The following is a 12,297-nucleotide window of genomic DNA, read 5'->3' on the forward strand; positions in this document are numbered from 1 at the left end:
TATAGCTAGTGCACAAGTGTTGTGATAAATCTTCTTCAGAAGGAATAGACGTTTCACTGATCAAGTGCAACCAGATGTATCAACTTGTCTGATTATCTTCAATCCATCATTTGGTTCCATGTTTGGATCCCAAGCGCTTTTGACTCAACTGTCGTAAGACTGGCGAGTCCACCTCATCTGGTAAGAGTATTCTACCTACCTTGTAGATCACTTCAGACAAGTTGATACATCTGGTTGCACTTGATCAGTGAAACGTCTATTTCTTCTGAAGAAGATTTATCACAACACTTGTGCACTAGCTATATTATAGAGGACTTTACTCACTGTTTTTTTTTTTAGTACTCATGATTGTTTATACACAGATATTTTTTTCTTGTGATTGTATTATCTTTTTATACAGATTTTTTATTTAAATTAGCGCTACACTATTTGTTGTTTTCTATCCATATGGTCTGAGGAAATGTGAATACTGCTATATACCGATCCAGTGTGGGTATTCCACGAACGTGTCAGTTCATTTGACTCTGAATGGGAGAAAGCTGTGTTTTCGTTTGTGAACCGGTCGGATATTGTCTGAGAGGAGTACAGCGATTAGACGAGTTGATAAGCATTTATTGATATTTAAGTGCATACGACCCTCTGTAATTTAAAGGGTCCATACGATGAGGTGAGCAGCCAATTTTACCATTGGTGGTGGTCCCCCCCTTGGCATAAGTCACTTTATACATGAACTGACTGTAAACCACTGAAGATTCCTCACGTGGACTTTTTGACTCAAAAGCTTTCTTTGGACTTTTAATTAATTTTAATATGTTAGTAATCATTTTATTTTAGTTAGAGCGCTGTACCATCTGTTTGATAGATTCAGGTGTACACTGTGCAGGTGGCACAATACACTGACTTTAACTTCTGCAGCTGCCTGTGGTATAGGACCAGAACAACACCAGCAATTGGGGTAGCTTCAGGTGTACACAGTGCAAGTGGCACAATACACCGACTGTAACTGATGCAGCTGCCTCTGGTATAGGACCAGAACAACACCAGCAATTGGGGTAGATTCATGTGTACACTGTGCAGGTGGCACAATACACCAACTTTAACTTCTGAAGCTGCCTGTGGTATAGGACCACAACACCACCAGCAATTGGGGTAGCTTCAGGTGTACACTGTGCAGGGTGCACAATACACCGACTGTAATTGCAATAGCTTCATAGGAAATAAACACACTGTCTCTCCGTCTATCTCTCTCTATGAGCTGCAACACACTACGCAAGGCCGCCGCGCAGACCGCCTTATATAGTGTGGAGCATTTACTAAGCCCCCTGAGCCCTAATTGGCCATAGGCATCCTGCCTGTGACCAATTATGGCTCTCTTCACAGACGGCGCTGTGATTGGCTAAGCATGCGGGTCATAGTGCATGCTTGCCCAATCATCAGCCAGCAATGCACTGCCATGGCGCAGTGCATTATGGGCCATGAGCGCCACTCGAATTTGCCGCAAACAGCCCATAATGTTCTGGTTTCCATCAAACCAATGGAACATGGGTTTGACTCGAACTCTCAGCTCATCCCTACAAACCAGTATTAGATATCTGCCCAGAGGATTCTTAAACTCTTTGTGGAGAGTGAAGGACACTGTGGGGGTTATTTACAAAAGGCAAATCCTCTTTGCACTACAAGTGCACTGAAGTGCAGTCACTGTCGATCCGAGGGGGACATGCAGGGAAAATAAAAAACAACATTTTAGCTTGCACATGATTGGATGATTGGATGATAAAATCAGCAGAGCTTCCCCTCATTTCAGATCTACCCCTCAGATTTACAGCGACTGCACTTCCAAGTGCACTTTCAGTGCACTTGTAGTGCAAAGTGGATTTGCCTTTCATAAATAACCCCCTGTGACTTTAATGGCTGTCACCTCTTTTTAGAGTCTGCATTTGTGGTGAATATGTGAGGGAAGTGAGGAAGTTCGTGTGTGAACTTTAGGAGGTGCATTGTTGCAGAAGTGCCCTGTGGACACAGGATGTCATATTTATAGCGTAGCACTTCTTGTCATAGGGAGTTGCAATTTACAGGGTGGTTGAGGCCATTGGAATTAGTAGATAGGAAAGTCAACCCCTTTTTTGGGTATTAAGGTATGTTGTTTGAAGAAGTAGATTGTTTTTTTAATCACTGTGGAAGATGTATGTCCTTTAGTGATCGATTCCGGGTAAGGCCTGGTTTCCATCATTCAGTTTTTGAAAAGCTGTGTGAGAAATCTCAAGTATTTGTTTAGTTGTTTTCATTGTTTTCGTTGTTTTAGTTGTTTAGGGCGACACAGTGGTGTAGTGGTTAGCACTCTCGCCTAGCAGTAAAAAGCAACACTACCTGCCTGGAGTTTGCATGTTGTCCATGTGCCTGCATGGGTTTCCTCTGGGTACTCCAGTTTCCTCCCACACTCCAAAGACATGCAGGTAGGTTAATTGGCTTCTGTCCAAAATTGGCCCTAGTATATGAATGGGGACCTTGGATTGTGGGCTCCTTGAGGGTAGGGACCAATGTGTGTGTGCGATGTACAATGCAAAGGGATAGGGACAATTGTAGACACTCACTCAGGTTGAACTGGATGGACTGTTGTCTTTATTGAACCCTACTAACTATGTAAATATGTTTTACAGCGTGACTGTGTTTAACCACTTTAAGACCGGGCCTATTTTTCAGACTTGTTGTTTACAAGCTAAAATCATTTTTTGTTGCTAGAAAATTAGTTAGAACCCCCAAACATTATATATTTCCAACACCCTAGAGAATAATATGGTGGTCATTGCAATATTTAATGTCACACCATATTTGCAGAACTGTCTTACAAGCGCACTTTTTTGTGGGGAATAATACACTTTTTTTTAATTAAGACAACAGTAAAGTTAGCCCAATTTTTTTACTGTGAAAGGTGATGTTACATCGAGTAAATTGATACCCAACATGTCACGCTTAAAATTGCGCCGGCTCATGGAATGGAAACAAACTTTTAACCTTAAAAATCTCCATGTGTGAAGTTTTGACGTCGCTTCCGCCCTGCAATTATATGGAGCTGAGTGGGGGCTATCTTCCCTCCGATGCTGCCAGCAGCTCCAGTAAGAGGCAGAGGGCACTGGAGAGTGGCGAGAAAGGCTAATTTATAATAGGCCTTTTAGATGCTATTTAGGATGCTCTGGTCAACTTCTCCTAACCAGCCTCACTGGAGGAGGCTATGTGTTTAGCCATTAGAATTGACCGCCACCAGCGAGAGAGGAGGCGAGAACAAACTACGGCTGTGGCAAACTATATACCTCCCTTGCCATCTGACTATTCCACCTCCAGTGCCAGATTCAAGGAAGAACCTATGCAGTTAGGCTCCACCCAGTTATCTGCCCAGGAACACACATGCCGGCATAACATGGGACTCTGCTTATATCGTGCCCTACACATACAGAAAACTCCAGGACCTAGGTGATTGTGGGGAGGTCACCTTAGGTCTGCTTTCATCTCCCCAGGGGGACAATCATATACTTTTACCCGCTGTTATTCACTTTGGGACAGGGGCTCATGAACTGCTGGCCTTGATAGATTCTGGAGCAACTGAGAATTTTATTAATAATACTCTGATTACCTCTTCATCCCTAGAAATTCATGCTCTAGATTACCCAGTCCACCTGATTTCCGTGGATAATCGGCATCTCTCACAATATCTAGTGCTCCAATCCCCCAACCCTTTCCAGTTACAATTGGGGGTCTTGCATTGGGAGAAGTCATTGTCCTGTCATTGACTCTCCATCCACTCCTTTGATCCTAGGCCTTCCTTGGCTTCAGAAGCACAATCCCGTAATTGACTGGCGAACAGGAAATATTCTGGCTTGGTCCAATCAATGTAAAAAAACTGCATTCAGCACCCTGTTCAACTTTCTAACTGTCACGTGGGAATGGAACAGATTCTGCTTTGTTATAAGGACTTTCGGGATCTGTTTTTTAAAGGGACTGATGCCGCTTTACTTCCTCATCGCAGTTATGATTGTCCCATTGACCTCTTGCCTGACACTATACCTCCTCAAATGAGAGTTTTTCACTGTCTGAGCCAGAGAATCTTACTTTGCAAGAATACATTCAGGAAAACCTAGCTAAGGGTTTCATCCATCCCTCCACTTCTCCCGCAGGAGCAGGGTGCTTCTTTGTCCCGAACAAGGATGGGGGGCTAAGTCTTTGGGTTGCTTACAGAGGTCTAAATAAAATAACTGTTCCCAATCGGTATCCTATTCCTCTCATCACAGAGTTGTTCTCCCAAATTCAGGGAGTAAAAATCTTATCCAAACTAGACTTAAGGGGAGCCTATAATCGAGTGCGCATCCGTGCAGGAGATGAATGGAAGGCGGCCTTTAATACCAAGAATGGCCATTACGAAATGTATTGTCATGCCTTTTCGGTCTCAGGAATGCACCAGCTGTCTTTCAGAACTTTCAGACCCCTGTGGGGTCGCTTCATGCTTGTATACTTAGACGATATTTTGATATGTACAGAGTAAATAAAGTGGTGCTGCACCCTCAGTGTGAGAAATACTCAAATAAATAATCAAATAAAAAATATAAATAAGAGTTCATGTGATAAAAAATCCAAAACATAAAAGGGAACAATTGATAACCAGGTGATGGCTATAATAAATATCACAGTGAAAAAATTTATAAAATTGATATATATGTGAAAAAAATAATAAATATAAACACGTGGTGATTAGACAAATTTAAAATAAGATGATCAAACAAACTCCAAAGAATATAAATATGTGTGTATCCCAATACACAGTGAATAGTGTCACTCAAGTGAAATTTCATACACAAAATAAATTAAAATAAAATTATTCAAAATAAATATTAAGATTGCAAACAACAGTATCAGCACATGTAAGTGTTAATAAAGTGTCCAGTGCATTCATCCACAATAGTGAAATTACAGAGTCCTCCAATTACTAAAAAAACATCAACACACATTGTTAAGTTGACAAGTGTCAGCAAAGTGTCCAGTGCATATCCCGGTGTCCACCGACCAGTGAGTGTGCTATATAATTACCTTACAGCTGTAAGGTTAACAGCATAAATATAAATTCATGGAGGGAAGGCAGGGGAAGAGGGGGGAGATCCAACACCACGCTATTCCTCTTATCCTGGCACTTGGTATAAGAGGCAAATGGTTTCAACGAAATAACTGCACATATAAAACAGTCAAGTCCGCTTATATGCGTCCGTCACTTCCGGTGTCCGTCTACTATCCTACGCGTTACGTCACTGTCACGTGACTTCAACTTATTTTGATATACTCTCCACCTTCTGACCTGAAAGCAATTCAGCGCTTACTGGGCTTTGCAAATTTCTATCGGAAATTCATTAAGAACTTTGCCACCATTACACATACCATCACCTCTCTCACCAGGAAGACTCAAACTGTTTAAATGGACTACTGAAGCCCAGGTGGCCTTCACTCAGTTGAAGAAAGGATCTAACTCTGCACCAATTCTATGCCATCCTGTTCCTGAGCTGCCTTTTACTATGGAGGTAGATGCATCTGAAGTAGGGGCAGGGGCACTTCTGTCACATAAAGATCCTGTAAATGCTGACATCCACCCCTGTGCTTTCCTGTTCCATAAATATTCCCCAGCAGAGCGCAATTATGATATAGGCAACAAAACTTTTAGCCATAAAGCTAGCTTTAGAAGAATGGAGACATTGGCTGGAGAGAGCTCTCTATCCATTCATAGTTCTGACTGACCACAAAAACCTTGAATACATCCGTTCTGCTAAAAGACTGATGTCATGAAAATCGCATGAAGAGACTGACCCCCAGGTCTTCTGGTTTACGATCGCGGGTGTTGCCGCAGGAGCCCGCGATCGTGTGCGCACGCGCGTGTGTTCGTGCGTGGGCACGTGCGCGGTCGCGTGCGCGCATCCGTGTTGGCGCCAAATGGCCTATTTAAACTAGCCTCTTGCTAATGGTCTCTGCTGTCTGCTCTACAGCGTTATACCTGTGAGACCTGATCTGTAGTATTCGTTCCTGATTGACCCGGCCTGCCTGTGACCCATCTGCTATCTGCCTGCACCCGACCCTGGCTTGTTGTGATGATTCTCCTGCCTGTTCCTTTGTACTTCGCTTCCAGTCTGATATCTGACCCGGCTTGCTTGACCATCCATCTGCTAAGGTGAACCTGCTTATATTGAACTGTGTCATCTGCTGCAAGTAACCTGCTTATATTGAACTATTCACCTGCTGCAAGTACCTGCTTATATTGCACTGTTCATCTGCTACAAGTTACCTGTCTTATTGAACTGTTCACCTGCTGCAAGTACCTGCTTATATTGAACTGTGTCATCTGCTGCAAGTAACCTGCTTATATTGAACTGTGTCATCTGCTGCAAGTAACCTGCTTATATTGCACTGTTCATCTGCTACAAGTTACCTGCTTATATAGAACTGTTTCATCTGCTGCCAGTTCCTTACTATTCATCTGCTACAAGTTGCCTGCTTCTCTGCACTGCTTTCATCTGCTGCTTCATTGAACCGTGTTACCTGCTATAAGTTTCCTGTTTGCTGAACTGTGACATTTGCTATCAATTACCTGCTGATCCATCCGCTGTGATTAACTGTTCCACTGAACTTCACCTATCCATCCTTCTCATCTGTTGATCCTGCCAGGAACCTGTACCCCTCCTTACTCATGTGTTCCCTGTTACATTACAAGGAAACCGGTAGTGGGAGTTGTAAAGGGAGGCCTCTTTCCACAATCCGGGCTCGCTACTAAAAGGTACGTGACAAATTAACTCACGTCAAGCCAGGTGATCATTGTTCTTCTCCAGATTTGACTTCACAATTTCTTATTTACCAGGGCTAAAAAACATTAAGGCTGACGCCTTGTCTCGCAGCTTTTTATCAAAGTCTCCTCCTCCACTTCCTCCACAACCCATTATCTCTGAGGATAGGCTTTTGGCTTTCACCCAGACTGACATCTCTGAGGCCTTGTTACCTGCAAAGGCTGAAGATCCTCCCTCCACTCCCCCTGGTATGCTTTTTGTGCCCCTGTCTCTTCGTTTGCAGGTATTGCAGCAGGTACATGCATCAAAACCTGCAGCACATCCGGGGTTTAGAAAAACTTGTATGGGTAACTCCAGCAATATCTGAAGCCTGTCTTTTGAGTATTTTGGATGAGGCTAAGGCCGCGTACACACGGGCGGACTGTCTGGCCAACTAAGTCCGTCAGACAATCCGACAGACAGTTCGTCCTACTTTTGAATGAACGGACTTGACCACACACGATGAACAGACAGTCCGCTGAAAGCTTGCACGATGACGTGTACAGCACGTACGACGGGACTAGAAATACCACGTCCAATACACTGCAATGCAACCTTCGGCCATGTAAATCCTTTCTGAGCATGCGCCATACTTAGTCCATCCAACTTGCCTACACACGAGCGGACTGTCAGCTGAAACCAAAGTTGGACGGACAATATTACGGAAATTCCGAAAGACTTAGTCCGCCAGACTGTCCTCTGAAAAAGTCCGCTGAAGCCCACACAGGAGCGGACTGTCCGCTGAAACACGTTTCAGCGGACCAAGTCCGTCAGACAGTCCGCCCGTGTGTACGCGGCCTTAGTCAGTGAATATGCTAAAGGTATTGACCTGGAAGGAACTGAGCTGCAGGCTGCTTGTAATAAGCACTCCTATGGACAGAAGCAGTGCATCTTAACAGTGATGTCTCAGAACCTGTAGCTTTCTTATGACAAGGTGATCCATGGTCAATCTCAAGACATTTTTGTGGGATGTAGGGCACTATCTCTTGAATAGGGGTGGTGACTGAGTTTTGAAATTCTTCAATGGAATCAAGAAAGCCCAATTCCCAAAATCCTTTAGCTGGTCTTGGAGGTATTTTATCTATTTTTGAGCTTGTTATAAGTCCTGCTCATGTCTTTCCAGGTTTTTGGTAACAGGGAGGCACTGTAGTAGCCTATGTCTCTCATTTCCAATTTAATTTCAATGTGATGGCATTGAAAGCTTTGGGGAATTCTTCCCTGTTAATATTTGTTATTTGGAAGACAAGGTTAGCATTGTCAGATTTCTAAATCCCTAGAAGTAGGTAATGGGTTCTAGCTATCCTTGGAGTAGGCTTTTGAATATCTGCAGGTGGAATCATTCCTTGTAGTATTTATTGTCATCTTGCTGTGAGAGCATAGGTGTGGAATTTAGTGTTAGCCTGTTGTATTTTGGCTGTGAACCTATTGTTCAGTGGATCTGATGATGCATTGTATTGATTGTGTAGTAGGAACCAAAGGTGTTTTATACCTGAAGTGTGCTGAGCAGTTTTACAGAACATTTTTTCTCTGCTGCTGTGCAGATGCACTCCCTGATACTTTGGTTTTCATTGTTAAAACTAGACTACAAACTTATTTTCATTTATTTTTACAGCAGTATAAGCTGTAATATGAGAAATGCCCTTTGTGAATTGCATCAGATGGTAGGGTACAGCAGTATTCCTGAGCAACATTGATTATCTATTTGATATTCAGTGAGTATATCTTAAAATTTTAAAAGCTAAAGCACAAAAAGATGTGCTTAGCTAATACAATTATATATCTAATGTATATTAGTTATATTATCACTAAAGATATTTAATTGAAATTGCTGTCAATGGCATTTTAAAAGACAATTTTATTCTTAATTAAGGGACTTTTTTTATAATTCAACTGTCAGATAGTTAACTGTAAAAACTTAAACTTTTCAGTTATCTCTAATTAGTCATAGTAGCAGTACAGTGTTCTTCAGAACTATAAGACTATAAGACTAATAGAGATAATACTAATAATTATAGATGAGTTAATATGCGCGAGTTCGAGTTGCTGTCAGTTCATCTAATCCTGTAGCACTTATAAAAAGACAAGGGAAAAACAATATCATTGGGACTTTGGAGGCACATCATGTTTTCTTTTATTAGAATAGTATTATATATATGTGCTTTGGTGTAGATATTGCAACCTTTGAAATGTTGGCACAAAATAGATATATTGTCTTTTTTCTTTTTGCTTAATTAGATATGTTCGATGTTTACATCCAATTGGGGTCATTTCTATTGTGGATGGGATGGGGCAGGGGGATGCCAACTTGACGATTTTCCAGTGCCGGAGCCAAACAAGTTTTTGCTGTAATTGGGATTCTGCTGCCTTTCAGTGGTGCAAGTGCAGCATTGTGCACATGCTGGCCTTGGATGGGTATATGCACACCTCCAGCACCCAGGGGTCACAGTACGCTGTGGTTCCTCTTCAGCAGTGTGGCGGACATTCATGGAGCATGTGCAGTTGTCTCTGTGAATTAGCATTGGCCATATTTGAGTTGCCTGAATACCAGCAATTAGTTACAACCTGCAGCTAATTAGGTGGGGGTTTATAGGCAGTAAACCTGGACCATTATAGATTGTGTGTTTCCTGTGACTACTGAAAGGGCTGTGATATCAGTCAACAAATAAGGTATGCATATGTTAGCTTTGGAAGGCTGCAAGTATTGTTCTGCTCTGTCATTTAGTTGAAGCCATGTTAAGCTTATTGTAGCTCTTGACTTTGTGGTTCCAGGGAGCCTAAACATGTTATGGGCATATGAATATATTTTTCAGTATACCAGTTGTTATATAGACCAGTTTTTAACCTGTTCTTTTGGATTATTATAACTCTGCTATTATAACCTTTAATCTAAGTGGTCTAGTTTTTCTTAGCAGCCTGACTAAATAAATAAATTACCCCTTGAACATAAGGGAAGGTTGGGGTTTTATATGTTGGTACTTTTTGTTGTTATGGGAAGATTATATTCAGGAGATGATACATATATTAATGTGTCTTTGCAACTGAGAGCTGAAGGTTATCTTATAGTTTCATAGTTAGTAAGGTTGAATATAGACATCCATCCAGTTCAACTTGAGTGAGTGTCTACCCCTATCCCTGTACGATGCACACTCACATTGGTCCCTACCATCAAGGAGCCCACAATCTAAGGTCCCCATTCATATACTAGGGCCAATTTTGCACAGAAGCCAATTAACCTACCTGCATGTCTTTGGAGTGTGGGAGGAAACCAGAGTAGCCAGAGGAAACCCACGCAGGCACAGGGAGAACATGCAAACTCCAGGCAGGTAGTGTCGTGGTTGGGATTTGAACCAGTGACCCTTGTTACTGCTAGGTGAGAGTGCTAACCACTACACCACTGTGCCGCCCTGAAATATTATGGGGTCTATCTATTGTGGTACGGGGACCTCCCATTTGAATCACTCTTAAGTCAGAGGTCCAAGGTACATATATAAGTCAATTTATGGTATAGGCTTGGATGGCGTGCATGCATTATTCTTTTATTTATTTTGATATAACTTTGTTTTTGTTCTCTTTTCTATTAAAGGGAACCTCTCTGCTAGAACATTACATGAAAAAGCCGAGGAGAGCATTTGTGTGGCATCGCCTCCTTCAGGCAAAAAACGTTGATTGGTGATGCACATCCACCATGTGTACAGCTTGCAGGATGCTTTTATGTACAGTATCTCACAAAAGAGAGTACACCCCAACATTTTTGTAATTTTTTGTCATTTTTTTATATCTTTTCAATGTAAAGTAGTGAGTGTATAGTCTGTATAACAGTGTAAATGTGCCATTCCCTCAAAATAAATTAACACACACCATTAACTGCTTGCCAACCAGCCGCTGTCATTATATTGCGTCAGGTCAGCACAATCCCACGAGCTGTCGTAGCTGTACGTCGGCTCCTTTAAGTGGCACTGCTGGGGTGCCACTGCGCTGCGGGGGTGCAATGCTCAGGGTCGACGATGACCGCTGGCCACGAAACGATTGTGGGCATGATTGGCAGAACAGGGATGTATGTGTGCAAACACACACACACACACACACACACACACACACACACACACACACACACACACACACACACATATCCCTGTTCTGTGAGGAGAGACAGATTGTGAGTTCCTAATAGCTAAGAATCATGATCTGTCATTTCCTCTAGGTCAGTCCCCTCCCCCCACAGTTAGAAACACACAAGGTAACACAATTAACCCTGTGATCGCCCCCTAGTGTTAACCCCTTCCCTGCCAGTGACATTTTTACAGTAATCAGTGCTTTTTTATAGCACCGATTGATGTATAAATGCTAATGGTCCCAAAAATGTGTCAAAAGTGTCCAATGTGTCCGCCATAATGTTGCAGTCCCAATAAAAATTGCAGATCACTGCCATTACTAGTAAAAAAATAATAATAATAATAAAAATGATATAAATCTATCCTCTATTTTGGAAACGCTATAACTTTTGCGCAAACTAATCAATATATGCTTATTGCAATTTTTATTACCAAAAATATGTAGAAGAATACATATCAGCCTAAACTAAGAAAAAATTATTGTCATGGTTATGCAGTAATCTTCCTCTGTTTGCCTACCTCTCCTCATGTGTTCAGACTAAAAGGCCAGCCACTTCCACCTGGTGGTTTTTCTTTAACATATTTTTATTAACATGCAATACAGCGGATACACAGTACAGAGTACATGTTGGTGTGCAGGATTTTAAACAGATTAATGACAGTATAACAAGCGCGATACATCAGTAACGGGCGTCAGAACCCGAACAGCAAAACAAGGTGACAACAAAAGGATTCAACATAGAACAAATGCACATCATATATTAAGTAGAGAAGGCCTTAGGCATGGAGTTGCACAGGAAAGGAGACTGGTGCCTTCCCCAAAGGGAGGTTTAATCCCGAGTAGGGATCCTGGTACTGCGTAGTGAATGGTTTTAAGCAAAGGTGGGTGAGGAGGAGAGAAATAAGGAAGTGAGTAAGAAAAGAAAGGAGTAAGGGGGGTAGGGGAAGGGAGGGATTGTACTGGGAGAAAGGGAGAAGTCGGAGGGCACGCACGGGTCCGAGGGCCAAGAACCAGTAGTGGTTTAGGTGATATCGATCCGTCTGTTTCAGTATTCCAATGTGGCTAAGTCTAGGTCAAGGGGCACGAAATGGTCTACCCACGGCTGCCAGACTCTATTATGTTGGGGAAGGCGGTCAAGGATTTTGGCTTCGTTCCTGCAGTGAATCATGGCCTGCGTTACCCTGCTCCTGACTGCGGGCAAGGGCAGGGACGTAGTCTTCCAAGCCTGTGCAATGGTTTGTTTGGCCGCCATGATGAGTTGGAGGAAGAGCCTCAGTTGATTGCGAGTACAGTGTTTGGGTGTCATGTTGAGTATAGCAAGAGTAGGGTCCGGTTG

This window comes from Lithobates pipiens, unplaced genomic scaffold (assembly GCF_037356315.1).
Source record: "Lithobates pipiens isolate NorthernLeopardFrog02 unplaced genomic scaffold, aLitPip1_a1.2 Scaffold_25, whole genome shotgun sequence".
Lineage (NCBI taxonomy): Eukaryota > Metazoa > Chordata > Amphibia > Anura > Ranidae > Lithobates > Lithobates pipiens.